Source organism: Aotus nancymaae, unplaced genomic scaffold, assembly GCF_030222135.1.
Source record: "Aotus nancymaae isolate 86718 unplaced genomic scaffold, 86718_ANA_hifiasm-v0.15.2.pri h1tg000025l, whole genome shotgun sequence".
NCBI lineage: Eukaryota > Metazoa > Chordata > Mammalia > Primates > Aotidae > Aotus > Aotus nancymaae.
Window position 1 is genome coordinate 14,680,568 of NW_026988438.1, and position 16,764 is coordinate 14,697,331.

General features: G+C 35.5%; 1 long non-coding RNA gene across 2 annotated transcripts in view; it reads right to left on the reverse strand.

Moving 5' to 3' along the window:
- Nucleotides 1-11,554: 11,554 nt before the first annotated feature.
- LOC105716195 (uncharacterized) overlaps nucleotides 11,555-16,764 on the reverse strand; it is a 99,418-nt gene continuing 94,208 nt past the window's right edge. For both annotated transcript variants that reach the window (XR_001107220.2, XR_001107219.2), the window contains exon 5: nucleotides 11,555-15,718. This is a non-coding gene — a long non-coding RNA (uncharacterized LOC105716195). The remainder of the gene's footprint in view (nucleotides 15,719-16,764) is intronic.

The following is a 16,764-nucleotide window of genomic DNA, read 5'->3' on the forward strand; positions in this document are numbered from 1 at the left end:
CTTGTCACCCCAAGAGGGAATGTTTTTCTCCTCATTGCGAACCCAGTGGAAATAGGGTCTTCACTGAAATTTCTTTACCCTCTCTGCTCTCTTCCCTAAACTCTGGTCTTTATTCCTTCCTTCTCAGTCAACCGTTTCTGCAGCACTCATCTCTCCCTCCTCCACTCTTCATAGTCTTGTATTTCTTTTTAACATTACACAATGTACATTTGTCATCATGCGTCTGTTATAGTATTTACTGTACATGACCTTGTCCATTCATTTGCTTTACTGACCTAGCTCTTATAGGCACCTGTCCCTGAGACCTAGAGTTAATCTCCTGCATGATTTGAAGAAGGGAAGCACAAGTAAAGCCATACTTTCAAATTCCAAATCTAAATTGGAAGAAGAAAAAACATTCCAGAGTGTAATGCTTTGCCCACATGATGCCAAACTAACTATTCAAGAAGAAAATTGCTGTCTCTCCAATGAATTGTTGTTTATTTCTTTTTTATTAAATTGGTTTAATTGACCAAATGTTTTGCTTTTAGATGAACATAGCAACCAGCAACCCAGGCGTAGAAACACAGAAGACGGATTGTCTTGAGAAATAAATTTTATTTCATTTGATGAATATCCAGCACCATGCCTGGCACCTAGTAACACTCACTTCTCCAGTGGAAATAATAGAACACATGTAATATTAGTTTGGTGTAAAAGTAATTGGCAAAACCACAATTACTTTTGCACCAACTATGAATAGGACTTTGGCAAAAACTGCAATTACTTTTGCATCAACCTAATAATAGGACTAATCATCAGGGCCTTCCAACTGACCTTTTACTTACATCTCATCTTCATCGGTGTCACTCAGATCAATTTGCTTGTTACCTGCTAATTCTCCCCTATCGCTATGCAATGTTTTCCAACTTTGCTAGGCCTACAAATAATCTGGAGTAGTTGGTAGAGACAGATTTTAGCTACTTCCATAGATTCTTGCTCAATAGATTTTGGGGTGAAGCTCACATATATGTGATTTAAAAAACACTCTAGATGATCCCAATGCAGTGGGTCCATAGCTAGCACTTTGAGAAATAATTGTTCTCAATCAGGTATCTTTGCAATGAAACGTCCCACCACCTCTGCTATTCTATTTGGAACACCTGGAATTCCTCTTTGCACTCACTGTTTACTTTAAATCACAGTTTAATACTAATTTCTTCCAAGAATCCTTAACTATTCATTTTACCCCATATTTAATAGAGAATGAAGAATGGAGCACACTTCTTCAGCATTTTTATAGAGATGTGCCTATATGATTAGATGCATGGTGTTATCCTGTGCCCGCTTGTTACGTCACATAACATTATTTCTATTTTCCAGTTCGCTATCACTACTTTAGACTGTGATCCCTCTAAATGCAGGAATCCTACCTGACCAGCATGATGTTTAACCCTGAAAGTTACCCTGAAACTATATGCTGAACGAATAGATAGGTGAACAAATATGAGAATGCATGGAGAATCAAGAAACAGAAAAATTGATGGGAATACTAAAAGCAAGCACTGTAGTGGAAAACAAAGAAGTGATAAAAAGAATAAAGTAAAATAAAAAACCAGGATTTCACAAGAAGAGAATCATTAGAGCCTAGAAGACAATGTGGGTGATTTAATCACAAATAGTTTTAAGAAACATGAGAAAAAGGGTCTGCAGGCAACTTGAAATAGACTCTTAAGTACCTGACAAACCTGAGAAAAATAGGTAGGGAAGAAATCAGTGCATTGAAACCCCACACAGCTTCAATGTACCATCCCTTTTCAATCACTTGGAAGGAAAATGATGTGTTTAGTACGTCCTCCTTCTTCATGTTTGTGTCTTTAAATAGGGTATTTGGATTCACAGACTGTAGCCTCCTCAGATTGTCTCTCCTCCCAGCACACTGCCGTGCTTTTTAAATGACACCAGCCTTCCAAGCAAGATTGATTGTAAACTTGAAAAGGTTATATGTGATGTAATGAATAACACATGCTACCCCCTCAAGCGCATCTCCAGAAGGGCACATACCTAGGATCCTGTGTGTTCTCATCATTCAGAAAAGACTGGAAGGGACTCTTGTTGGGCAAGCTGACAGAAATCTTCCTATTATGCTCACTAAATAAATTGCCTTATCTTTAGTTAATTCACTCCATGAATACGCAGTTATTAACAACCAACCATTTTTTAGCATTCCGTAAATGTTTGTGAACAAATGTGTGGATGAATGGATATTATATGCAGGTCACAGTGCAAGGTTCTATATTAAGATAACACAAACTGGGAACTTACTCTCAGTAGAGATTACAACCTCGTAAGGAAATCAAGACATAAATAACACTTTCTAAAGAAAAAGTGATAAGTCTTATCACAGAGTATACATATTGCTATGAGAATACAGAATACAAGGGAAAAGGATCATTTCCAATTGGTGTTGGAAAAGGACTTTTGCAAGAAGTTGTGTTTGAGTTGAACTTTATAGGATCCAGACATGCAGAATCCAGGAAAGTTTATCTGGGGCAAAGAAAGAGTATAAAGTCGACTGTGTTGGGATGTGTGGAAGATGGAGATGGGTTTAATTTGGATCAGATCTCGAGTTTATGAAGGACAATACTGGGCAACAATGAGAGTTTGCATGGAGATCTTTTAAAGTTTTAGATTCATAACAGCACAGGATGGTTAACTGCTAATATTTATTGAATGACAACTATGGTCCAGGCATACTGTAGTCACATAAATTATCTCAACTAAGGTTCACAATAATCCCATATATAGGTTCATGAGGTCCTCCTTATCCAAATATAATTGGTGCTGGGAAAGGCTAGGTTAAAAAAAAGTACCACTTGAAACAGAAACCTCGATTTCATAGTAAATTGTGCGTTATGTGGTTGTGGGTTGGAGGTGGGGAGAGTTTGATTACAGCATATATTTTAAAAATGATTAACATTATAACATACATTTATTTTATCTTACATCAGCAATACATACACACACACACTGTAACTACAACTTGTACTAGTTCTTAAAATGAACAAAGAATGATTCAAATGGGTTTTATTGGGGGGACACATACATTTTCCAAGAATATTACATGATTGCATAATATAATATTGTTTAGGTTTATATTTTTTAAAAGATCATGAAGAGGAAGTTTTTAACAAAATCATAGAGAATTCTGATTTTTATTTTCATGAAGGACTCAAATAGTGATTTTTCAAAATTTGAGTTCAATTTTCCTTGGAATTCCAATGTTAAATTTAGTCTGCTTTGAAATGGCTATTAGGTCATTGTTCTGGTCAATTGTTTTTTTCATGAGGTGACTTTGTGTTTGATTCAGATAATTCTCCACTTCTATTGAGTTTGTGACACCTTGTGTTACTTGCACTGTTCACATTTTTGTTTTACATTCATTTTCATTATATTCTTAATGGTCATTATCATTTTCAGAAAATGCAGAGTTTCTGACCTTGCATCATCAGTGAGAGTCTGATCAAAGCAGACATTGCTAGTCAGCATCAAGGCGCTTGAGTGGGGGATTCAATTGAAGAGGTCAATTCATGAGTCAAGATTTTCAAATTATGACACATTTTATTTCTAAGTTTTCCTATAAAAGCTTGGCCAGTAAATACTTGGATGATGAGAGCTCCCTGTGTTTTATGATTACTACTTTACAGATGAGAAAACTTAAAGGCCCAACTAAGTCAAACAATGTGCCCACAACCACATGGCTTATAAGCGATAGAACCAGAATTCCAAAACAACTTGACTTTCATTGGTAACCACCAAGCAGTGTAGGAGGTGGGTCAAGTGCCCCTAGTTTTCCATTAGGGATAAGTCAAAGCTTCAAACTTACAAAACAATAGAAGCTCATCTTTCCTACACTGCATGCTAACTTATAAGTGTTCTTTTTCTCCTAACTTCGATGTTAGACAGAGAGATTTTTAATTTTCTTTTATTAAATCAGTATATAAACTTGCATTTTTAAAAAATGTTCTATTTCCATAGGTTGTTAATTTTTAATCTGTGTTTCTCCTAATATTTGTCATCAATGCATTTTAAGATTGGTTCACTTAAACTAGCAAGTTTTTATATAATAGTCTCTTCATTGACCCATAAATTGTTTTGAAGGATGTTTTTAAATTTTGAAACAGCATTACTACTTTTTGACATTTATTTTTCATCTTTTTACATTGTGATTTGAGAATATCATCTGCATGATATAGTCTCTAAATCCACTGCTGGTTTGTCAAGACTGGTTTTGGAAACATTCTATGGTCAATTTTTGTAAATGATATGCATGTGTTTAAAAAGAATGTGTATTCTTTAACTGTTGGGTATGGGATTCTTCTGTAAGTAAATTAGATGAAAGTCGTTAATTTTTCTGAAATGTATTTTAAATATTTACTATTTTATTTTCTTCATTCATTAACTATGGAAATAATTATATTAAAAACAATATGATCATGGACTTGTCAATATCATTGAAATTTAATCAATTTTTTATTGTTTTATTTTTATTATTATCATTATTATTATTGTTTTGAGGCAGAGTCTCACCCTGTTGCCCAGGCTGGATGGAGTACAGTGGTGTGATCTTGGCTCACTGCAACCCCTGCCTCTCAGGTTCAAGTGATTCTCATGCCTCCTTCGGCCTCCCGAGTAGCTGGGGTTACAGGCGTGGGCCAATATGCCCAGCTCTTTAGGTTTATTAATTTGAAGTTGAGAATTTTTGTATCTTATGTGCTTTTTTCCTAATAAATACATTTTAAATTTTACTTAAAGATTATTTTGTCAGGTGAATTGTGGCTGTACCAGCTTTCTTTTGGGTTATTGTTTTCTTGGAATAATTTTTCTCTCACTTTTTTTCTGTGTTTTAAGTGTATTTTTATAAGCAGCAGAGCTAATATTTTAAAAATTCATTTGAATATGCTCTTTTAATTGGTGAGTTTAGTTTATTTATATTTATTATGATTATGAATATATTTAGATTGATTTCTACCATCTTATCCTTTCATTTAACATACTTTTTTCCTTCTTTTTAGGATTCTATATAATTGACAGTTTTTTTAATCCAATACTGTCTGTGGTTTAAAAGTTACATATCTAAATACCATAAACACAGTGGCTTAAAAAACAAGACATTTATTTTCCCACAGTTCTGAATGCTGGATGTCTAAGAGGAGGATGCAAGCATGACATGGTTCTGGTGAGGGCTCTTTGCTTGTTGACTCTCCTCACTGTGTCCTCATATGGTGGACAGAACGAGAGAGCAAGTTCACCAATGTCTCTTTTTATAAGGGCTCTAATCCCATCATAAGGGCCCCACACTCATAACTGCACGTAACCCTAATTACTTTGGGAAAAGGAAGTCCCATCTCAAAATACTATCACATTGGGGGTTAGGGCTCCAACATAGGGATTGGAGTAGAGGGACACAAACATTTTATAACAGGCCCAATCTTTTATCTACTATCCTTTTATAGGTGTTAAAACCAGGCTTCTAGTTTACCAAGAGAAAGGCCCTCAGTCTCACCCCACACCCTATTATAGCATCAGCTTGAACCCTTAGTGAATCAACTGTCCAGCATTTCTAGGGCTTTTCAGGTCTTCTTATGTTACCTTATTGCCAGAACCAGAAGCCTCTCAGATTCACCTCTGATTTGTGTGACCTAAACAAGTCTTTTGAATTTCCATTCCTTTCCTTTTAAAAAGGGATGAAGTGCACAAGTATAATTTTCATTCATCTCATACAGTAATTCTGAGAAAGGGCAATTAGAGATAGCAATATGTTGCAAATTAAAAATGTTAAATATAGAAAAAGCAAATAGAGATTCTCTAATAATACAGTTTAATTATAATGCACTGATATAACACATTTTATCTGAGGATATTAAAGTATATTACAACTACATTATAATTCCTTGAAGAGACCATGAATGTTTTCAATCTAGCAACCATAGAACAATTAGAGGTCATTTGGGATTTGATTGTAAATTAAGTATTATTGATTCCCTTTTTTTTTTATTATTGACTCCCTTTTTAAAGATTATAATACAATTCCTGGAGTGTTATACCATCGGTGAAGAGATTATTTTTCTCAGAACATGTGTTGAGTGATCAGAATGGCTGATTTCAAAGATGCATCCTACAGGGTGAACAGTTCAAACGAAAGTGAGAAAGAGCTAAATATACAAATAATCTTGGTTGGAAGCAGTATAAACATTGAGAATGGATGGCCTAGGAGTCTCTTTATTGCCTTGCTATAGTCCCATGGTTTTGGGACAGATTATAGTTTTCCAATGTCTTTCTCTTTTTCTCTGGAAATAAAGAAAAAAAAGATTAGTTGAAAATATTATTTGCTATTAAACATGAGGTCAAATCTAAGGTAGTTAGCACCTGGAGGAGAAGGTGAATGGAAAAACTAAGTCAGCTTTCTTTGTAATTTACAAGTAGCAGAGACTGTTTGGGGCCTCCGATTCATGGTAAAGTTTATCCTTCAAAGACCAACTAACAATCATGGAATCAAACTGGCTTCCTTGGTATCCTCTAGAACAAGAATCAGTTCAAACTCAAGCCAGACCTCCCTTCAGAAACATGTAAATCTTTATATTAAGGATTTATTTACAAAATTCAATCTTGGAAAGAAGATGATACCAAACATTAGGGCTAGCTTACTAAAGCTCCCCGGCATTCTTCCTGCTTATATTTAAAGAATTTTAAGTACCCAGGAATAATATACAGGCAACTGATGTGGCCATAATAACTGCTACAATATGGAAAGACTAATATACCACTCCATACACTAATCAATTTCCAATCTTAGCCCTAATGGAGCTCATCTGATTTGACCGCAACTTCTAATGGTTTGATTTGCTGTACAGTTTGGTTTGGTGTTTTAGACCCTAGTGTTTCTGATCCTGGACTTCATCCTGACCCTAAAAAGCAACTGTCCTGAGTATTCAAGTGCCTGGTCACTCAGACCCTTTTTGGTATCCCCACACTATAAGCAGAGTATGTTCTGATAAGATGGTGAGATATCACTGATTAAGTTTTTTGCATATTGACCTAGCCTGAGCCCGCAGGCCCAAATCAAACCAAGGCCTACAATTTCCAACCTCTGGTGCTTCCAATATATGTATCTCAACAGTCCGATTTTACGAAGGCTCTATGCTTGGTTTGAAAGGCTCGTTCTGACTTCCTATATTGCTGACCGTAATGCTACATGTGCTCTATTCCACTGGATCCTAGAGTTTTTGATTTCTTAGATTCAATATACAAGTAAATCAATGTTTAAGTATTTTGCACGCTGGCATAATCTTATCAACTTTTTATCTTAACACTATTATTCCATGCCAGAAGGAGCAGAAAGATATAAATTATAATAAAAACACTTAACAAATTTACCATGTGAAAAACTCACTATGTTGTCTTTGCCTTTTTCATTTTACCAAGGGCTAAAAATAAATTAACCGTGGACTGGGAATGATCAGTGGCATTTTCTAACCTCCACTGTACTCCACACACTAAATAATTTCCAGGCTTAGCCCTGATGAAACTCTGCTTTAACCACAACTCCCAGTTATTTGATTTACTGCGCAGTTTGGTGTTTCAGACCTTGGACTTCACCCTAACCCTAAAGTATCAAATGAAGACAGGCTTAGCATTGGCCATGTCCTATCACTTCCTCCCACACTGCTGGAAGTGAGCATGAGCCCTGCAATTCTAACATTTACATCTGCTTCTCAGTCCTAAGGCTGACCCAGAGCCCATGTTTTATAGTCTGTCTTTTTCTCCTTTCCATGTAACATGTACATTTATTTGCATGTGTTTTATCTAATAATATTGGAGTTTTCCTGACAACATGAATTGCTCCAATAAGAATATGCAAATACCTAATCAGTCCTTGATACCAGGGAAGATAGTCAATACCTTTCCTATGGAAAATTGTTTTCTGGCTTTGAATAAAAGTATCTGCAAGGACCTTTCATCTCTATATTCAACTACATCAAAGAAGGAGTGCTTCTACTATATATTATAAAACTACAGAAAAGGGTTTTCTCTGACACTTGATAATTGTACCAAACTATGTGTGGAGGAAAGAAAAGCCTTCAGCAGCGAAAGAGAATGGCATAATTGATTACACTATTAGGAACTGTTACAACATGAAACAAACAGCATAAGATTATAAGAAGATTCAGCTAATAATGTATTTCTGACATCAATAAAATTACTTGTTTTTCATCTGTGTTGTGAAATTTCTGATTCATTTTAGCCCTGTGTATTATTCTATTACAACATGATGATTCTTATTATGCTTCCCAAGCCTATCAACAGATAGAGTCTAGATTCCAATTATCTCTATATTTAGTCAAAACAGTCAGGCTTCATCTGTTTCCAGAACAGTTAATGTATTTGGCTCATTACTCTGAAATCACTGAGTACAATTTAGCTCACTGAAAACACATCCAGCATTAGCTTATGTAAGGAGCATAAAAGTCCACTGTGTGATGATTTTATTCTTTCTCTATAGCAGTGAGTCAGGATATAACAGCTATTACTGTTGATCACTAACTATGTACCGAACACTATGCTCACCTTTTATATGCATTATTTATTTAGTTCTTGCAACAACAAGTTGTTATTTTCACTGTACCCATTTAGAAGTTTACCTAGAGTCATGCACCTAGGAAGTGGCAAAACCAGGACAGTCCAATTTCAAAGCCTGACATTGTAACCACTCTGCTATAAGATGTATTTGATTATACAGACTCGAACTTTAAATCTGATGTTTATTCAAAGTATAGCTTTGTCCCTAAAGAGATGGACTCTAGTGCCTCAACCCTGACATGAGGCTGCTTTGAATGTGAAGATGGCCTTCCTTTTTATTTATTTCTCCAGGAGGATTAGTCCCTTGTTGAAAATCTTTGAATGACTTTTCGTTGGTCTTGGATAAAAATCCCAGTCTATGAGTTCCTGGTGCCTGGATTTGTTTTCCTTGCCAGGCTCCTTCATTTCCTCTGGTTCAATCACTGTGAGTTTCTACAGTTCCTCCAATACTCCACACTGTGTCCTTCTTTGGGACTTTCTCCCATCTTCCACCCTCTGACTCAGACATATTTTCTCCTTCTACTTTTACCTCCAAACTCAGTTAAATTTATATCTAAAGAGCCCTTCCTTCCTTGACTTGGTTCCAGGCCCTCTCAGCTGTGGATCGTCCACCCAGTGATCCAATAAGAGCCCTCCCAGAAACTAAAAGGAAGCCATATCTGTCAGCCACCAGGTGACAGGCCCACTTTCTGCAAACCTGGAAGTGGACTGTCATCCCATGCCAGCTTCATAGAAAAAGGCGCTGGTGTTTTGGGGATCATTAAATCCTAATGCTGAAGTCAACAAACTTCATACTTTTTTCTATGACAATTAAACATTAAATGTTATTTTACAGGAATAAATGGTTAAAAGGGGGCTAACAAGAAGGGAGAAATTATCTGTTTAAAATCTATTTAAAATTGTATACTCTCCCATAAAAATTTAGCTATTTTCATTACAAAGATAATTCGTGCTTATTATGAAAATTTTAGAAACACTGAAGAACATAAATCACTCAACTTGCAACAATTTCGAGACAATCTTAGGTAACATATGGTGTATTTCCTTTCAGTCTTTTTGCTGGGTACTTTTAAAACATAGTTGTGATAAATTTGTATCACACAAGATTGATTACAATTTTTAAATTGTATCTTTTATTATTTATAGAAAGAAGTATGCATGAAATTATAAAATACTTTGGGAAAATAGAAAAAGTAAATTTAAAAAGTGAATACAACCACATATGTCACTACCCACAGATAACTACTATTAATATTTTGGCATATGTTCTCAGAGTCTTTTTCCAGGATATTTTCTTGAGTTGTATTATGGCATATATAGTGATTTTATAGCAGAGTTAACGCAGCAATATTTACAGATCCTAGAACGTTGCAGAATAATTTCTGAGGGCTGATAGTTTTCTGTCTATTTCAGTTCACCTTAGTTTACACACAAAGCTCAATAGAATAAAGCATTCTATAGCACCAAGCATTTAATTAAAACTTTCTTTACTGATTTCATGTGTGGGCTAATACACAATAATACACAAGATCAGACTGTCAAATCAGGCTCACTCAGAGAGTTCTTATGAAGTAACAAACCTTATTAATAATATCAGAGCATAGTCAGTCAAGAGGCATGGACAAAGCAAAGTTTGGGACATCAAAGGCAGCTCCATGGGTCCTTTTCTCTATATCAGGTATGTATTCTGTGATAATAATAATAGAGGTTTCAGATAAAGCTTTTAAGGTTTATCTCACATAGCAGGAAAAGTGCTCAAGTTATAAACATCTCCATGGTACACTCCAGAGAGTTGTGTAACACGTGATCTTCTTTAGAGAATCCTGTGTCATAAATCTATAAATTCTGGGCTCATTTACTAAGTAATGCTTAGCAAGGACATCCTGCTCAACATCACTAATTCATATCATTAGATAAGAATCTTTCCTTTGAGCAAATATTAGTCTATTTACCTGGAGTTCCAAGTGGCAGAGATTAGACTGGGTTGGCCTGCATTTTATTCCCCCATCCAAGGTAATTCCTCTCACCACCCTCAAAGAAAGTGAATGGATCACAGACCAGCTGTTTAAATGCTTTCATTCTCATGAGCAATAAGAAAAAACAATATGGAAATTTCTCAACAAATTAAAAATAGAACTACCCTATGATCTAGTGGTGTTATTACTGGTTATATATCCAAAGGAAATGAAATCAGTATGTTGAAGAGATATCTGCACTCCTGTGTTTATCCCAGCATTATTCACAATAGCCAATATATGCAATCAATCTAAATGCCCACGTACAGATGAACGGACAAAGAAAATATGATATATGTATCTCAAATGAAATTCCATTTAGCCATAAAACAGAATGAAATTCTGTCAACTGATAAACCTGAGGAACATTATGTTAAGTAAAGTAACGAGTCACAGAAAGACAAATACTGTGTGATTTCACTCATGTGGAATCTAAAAAAGTTGATTTCATGCAAGTAGACAGTAGAACAGTGTTTACCAGAGGCTGGGGAGGGAAGAGATGAGGGTGGGACCAGGAAAGGTTGGTGAATGGGTGCAAAGTTATAGTTAGACAGGAAGAATAAGTTCTGGTGTTCTCTTACACATTAGGGTGACTATAACAAATAACAATGTAGTATATATTTCAAGAACCAGAACAGAAAATTTTGACCATGATCACCACAAAGAAATGACAAGTGTTTAAAGTGATGGATATGGTAATTACTCTGATTTGATCATTATATAATGTATAAATGCATTGAAACATCACATTGTACCCTATAAATATGTATAATAATATGTCAATTATAAATTTTAAAACTAATTTAAAATTTTGAAAATAAAAGTAAAGCAATATCACAATAAAGAGAGTCACACAAATATTTTGGTTTCCTGGTGTATAGAAAAATTATGTTTATACTATACTTAGTCTATTAAGTATTATATCTAAAAATGTACATATTTTAATTTAAAAATATTTTTTATTGCTAAAAAGTGCTAATGATTATCTAAGACTTCAGTAAGTTATAATCGTTTTGCTGGTGGAAGGTCTTACCTCAATGCTGATGGCTACCGATTTATCAAGGTGGTTGTTTGCCAAAGCTTGGGGTGGCTTGGCAATTTCTTAAAATAAAATCCATTGACTTTTTCTTTCATGAAGGCTTCTCTGTAGCCTGCGATGCTGTTTGATGGCATTTGATTCACAGTAGAACTCTTTCAAAATTGGAGTCAATATTCCCAAACCCTTTTGCTCCTTTATCAGCCTAAGTCTATATAATATTCTAAATACTTTGTCACTTAAGCAATGCTCACTATATTTTCACCAGAATTACATTCCATTTTAAGAAACCACTCTCTCTGTTCATCCATATGAAGCAACTCTTCATTTCTTAAATTTTATCATGAGATTGAAGCAATTCAGTCATATCTTCAGGCTCTACTTAATTCAAGTGGCTGTACCAAATTTCCTTCACAGAAGCAGTAAATGGAATTTCTGTTGTGTCCCATCTTCACCAGTATTTGGTGTTTTTAGTGTTTTGAACCTGCTCACTTTTTAACTGGGTTGTTCATTTTCTTATTAATGAGTTTCAAGAGTCTGTGCATTTAGTTAGCTGTTGTTATACTTTCTATTCCTAAAAGTTATATTTGACTGTTTTAAAAATTGGCTGTGTAATTTTTTACAGTTTCTGATTTACAGATATTTTCATGCTTTTCCTTTGTTAAACATAATTATTTAAAATATTTGCTGACAATTCTTATCTATGTTGTCTTATGGCTTTGTTTCTGCCACTTCTCACTCATGGTGGCTTGTTTTCTTGTATGCTTTGTCATTTTTGACTGTGTGCTGGAAATTGTCCTAGAAACATTATTTGTGGAGAATCTTTGAGGGCTTGAATAGAGATACCTTCTTTCAGAAAGCATTTATATTTATATTAATGACCAAAGCCTAGAGGTATTACTAGCATAAGACCAGTTTAGACTAAAATTAAACTACATTCATGACTAAATATTTTTTTAACTACTTAGGTGATGTGAATAGGGACTGCACACCTTCACAATAACTAGTTTATAAATATAGATTCTAAGGAAAACATTTTTATTTCTCCTCTTCTTTGCTTAGCACAAATACAATCACCTGGGTTATTTTGGGTGGTGGCAGTGATAAGTTCACCTCTTTTTATCCTTATCATAATAGTGTGGCTATTTGGAATCTTAGCTTAATGTGGGAAGGATCCTATTTAACTCCCCATTTCAGCATGCCCTGGGACTTGATGTCAAAACTGAAGTTCACGGTTGCAGAAACTGGCCAAGGCTGTGGGAGATGATGGCACTGCCTCTCTGGGTCCTCATTTTCTTAATAGTCCTCATAATTCCATACTCTCTTATCAGTTCTTTGATGTCTTTAAGTTTTTTAAATTATTTGAGCCAGAATTTTTAGTTGCTAAGGGTATTTATATTTGATATAGAATGCTTAGTTCTGTGAGGGTGTTGATCCCAACCTACTGGTTTGCTTTAGTCTCAGAAACGAAAGTGTCCCTTGTGGTTTTCTGAATCTTCTAGCCCTTCCATACCCTCTACCTTCCTTTCACTCTGAAAAGTTGTTATTATCCAGATTTCTGTTCATGGCATTCTTTTTCATTTGAGTATTTATTCTGTTGGCTTGCTGATAGCCATAGGTATGGGCTAACTTATCATCTACAATGCAACATTCCCCCGAACTAGACTTTTCCTTGTGGATGTGCTTGCCTGCATCTTACTGAACTCAGTCTTTTCTTAAAGCAGCTTCTCCTTTTGTCATACTCATCTGTGAAACAGCACCATTTTCCCAGGCATCATTGTTTTTCATGCTGTGTAGTCCGTGCCTAACAGTGCTTCTGCCACAGGCCTGCCGTCCCCAAATCTTGTCAGCTCTCATCTGAGCCCCCAACTCCTTATGCCTGGCTCCCTTCTCTGTAATCTTCCACCTCTGGTCCATTCTGAACATTGCCTCCATCATTGATCTCCCTTTTTCAGAAACCTTCCATGAATTCACATGGCTCAGTAGAAAAAACCCAGACTCCCTAACCAGCTTTCACTTCTGCCCTACGTCATCTGCCCTGATGCTTTCTTTCACTTGTGACCCACGCCACACAGGCATCAGGCCAACTTAACAACTTGCAAATCTCTGAACACTTTGTATTTTTCCCACCTCTATACTCTTGTACATTCCACTTACGTTCTGGAAGAATCTCCCTACTAAATCTTTCTTGAAATCTAATCATGCTAGACCAAATTTTAAATGCCACTTCCTCCAAAAAGTATTTCCTCTTCATCTTAGCCTTCTTTTATTTTTTAAAACAAATATTGTGTGCATTTCAGTTTTACAACATGATGTTATGGGATACATATAGATTGTAAAATGGTTACTACAGTGAACCAAATTAACATATCACATACTTTTTTGTGACAAAAGCAGCTAAAATCTACTTATTTTTAAAAGTTCTTACTATAATACAATTTTATTTACTATAGTCTTCTTGTTGTACATTTGATCACAATAGTCAAGGTATGAAAACAACCTAAGTGGCCATAGATGTGATATATACATAAACATAATAGAATATTATTCAGCCTTAAAGAAAATGTGATATACATATACACAATGGAATATTATTCAGCCTTAAAAAACGAAGGAGAACATGCTACTTGCCATTCACCATATGAATGAAGCTGGAGGGCTTTATGCTAAGTGAAATAATCCACAAATGGATAGAAAAAGACTGCGTGATCTCACTTAAATGTGGAATCTTAAAAAAAAAAAGGGGGGAGATGTAGGTCACACAATACAAAGTAGCTGATACCTAATCTTTCTTTTCACTATTCATATAGTTCAACCTAATACTGTAGTCACTAGGTTGAACTCTATGAGATAGAAGTTTTTATAGGTCAAAAGTGTTTGTACATTGGCAATTTCATATGAGTCAACCTAAGACCTAGTTCGCTGCATAGAATTAACATGTGCCTAATAAATATTCATTTAAATGTGTGAATTAACATTTTCAGAAAATTAAGCAATGCTGTGCAACAATGAATGAAGGCCTAGCTTAATACTTTCAAAGTAAGGAGTATTAAAACTGTGTATCTCTAAATGTATGAAGAATTATATATCATATGTATGTATGTGTGTATATATATTATACATGTAATATATATACTATATATATATAATTGTCCAAGGAAATTAGAAAGCACTGTGACTAGAGTGACTGGAGTGCAGAGAAGAATGACAGTGAAAGTGGCAGTTACCAGTGCTTGAAAGTAGCAGTTACCAATTGCTTGTAGCTCACATATGTTTCATGAAGCTGGATGGAGACTGATAACCTGTATATACACCCAAATGTACTTTGAACTAATTGACTGCAAGGGACTCTTTAAGAAAAAAGGGTTATTATTGGAACAATACTATTGAAATATCATGTAGTAATTGGAAAATAAAGTCAGGGACTGCAATTTAACTTAAAAATCGAAGGAAATTCATTTAAGTGCTCTCTTGACATTTCATTTCTTGCTAAAATCTGCTATTAACAGCCAAACTAACCAGATTGTCCATTAACATGGATCACATCAGCTAGATAATTGCCAAAGCTCCATCTTACTTATGCCATTTGGATGCAGCATAATATGAAAATAAGGACAATGTACCTTGATGCATAACACACACTATCCACCTTTCCATGTAAACTTCTTTCACACTTTTTAAAAAGTGGTTCTCTCTGCCTGAGCCTTGATTCAACTGTGTCCCTAGTATTTTACATTACATAAGCATGCAACAGAGCCATTAGCAAAGGCTTCTCTAATGTGATAAAAGGAGTGCTGCTGCCTTGCCTTGTAACAGTGTACCCTCTTAGGAAGCCAAGGACAGAGTTCATAGATAAACATGAATGAGACTCTGACAACATTGCCTTAGTAGTATCAGTAATAAAAGACCCTGAACTGGAAGGCAAAGTCTGCCTTCCTTTGCTGAATTGGCCAGTTCAGTTTATCCAGTTGTCCTATGACTGAGGTCTTTATCGCCAGGGAAACGAAGAATGTACGTTGAGCTCAAGGCAAATCTTCTGCAACCTTCCCTGTAAAAATAAAATGAGTACATTTGGTACCACCTGCGTAGCAGGAATAAACAATAACTGAAAAAGATGTATAAAATTTTGATACTTTATCCAATGAACTGATATACATCCAACTACAGGAGTCTTGACTTTTGACAGAATGTGTTCTAATAAATACGGGGATGTTTTTGCTTTATGTGGCATTGTGTTTTCTTTCTTTTTTAATTTGCTCAATATTGTATGTGTTTGTTATACCATTGGTGGAGAGACCCTAGAATCTCCTTTATTTCAAACCAGAAGAACTCTCAACATATATCCAGGATATCCAGGATATGTGATGTCATATGTGCTTTTGAAGCATGCTTGCTGAGGGAAAATAAAATCACTGAGTCAAAGCCCCGAGTTTGATTCACTACTATTACTCACAAGGTATATAATTTTGAGCAAGCTTTTTAGCCTATTTTTAAAAATCTAGTTTCACTTTCTATAAAATTAAAATGAGACTGGCCTTCTAGTTTATTCAGATGTTGTAAGGATTAAAGTATATTTCATTAAAACCCTTTATGAAGTGCAACATAGCATGCATATATCAGATATTGCTGTTAATTTCTCTTACAGAAATGTTGCAGGACTTTTCCTTAGTTTGGCTAAAGACTGGGTTCTTGTCCATTTCACGGCCAGGAAAATGTAGGTTCACAGACGGTTTAAAGGGTGACTAAAGCCGGGTTTTATTGGGTGAAAAGGGGAGGCAGGAGGGGGCCATAGGGATCCTTTGCAAGGCCTTTGCAAGGCCAGGGTCCCCTGCTAGAGCGCTACCGTCCGCCATTGGAATACCAAGTTCCACACACGAAGAGGTGGGGCCAGGGTCCTCCCAGCTGCAAAGCTCAGGAACTTCCTGAGGCTCCACCTAAGTGGGCAGGCTGGTTGGAGTTTCTCCAGGGACCCTCTTTCACCTGGCTGTCTCAGAAAGATACAAAGGTAATGAGAATAAAGAATACTTTGGGAACTATCAGTATTATACATTCCTTAATAACAGGTTGGTTTTATTTCTCAAATTACTTTCTGTT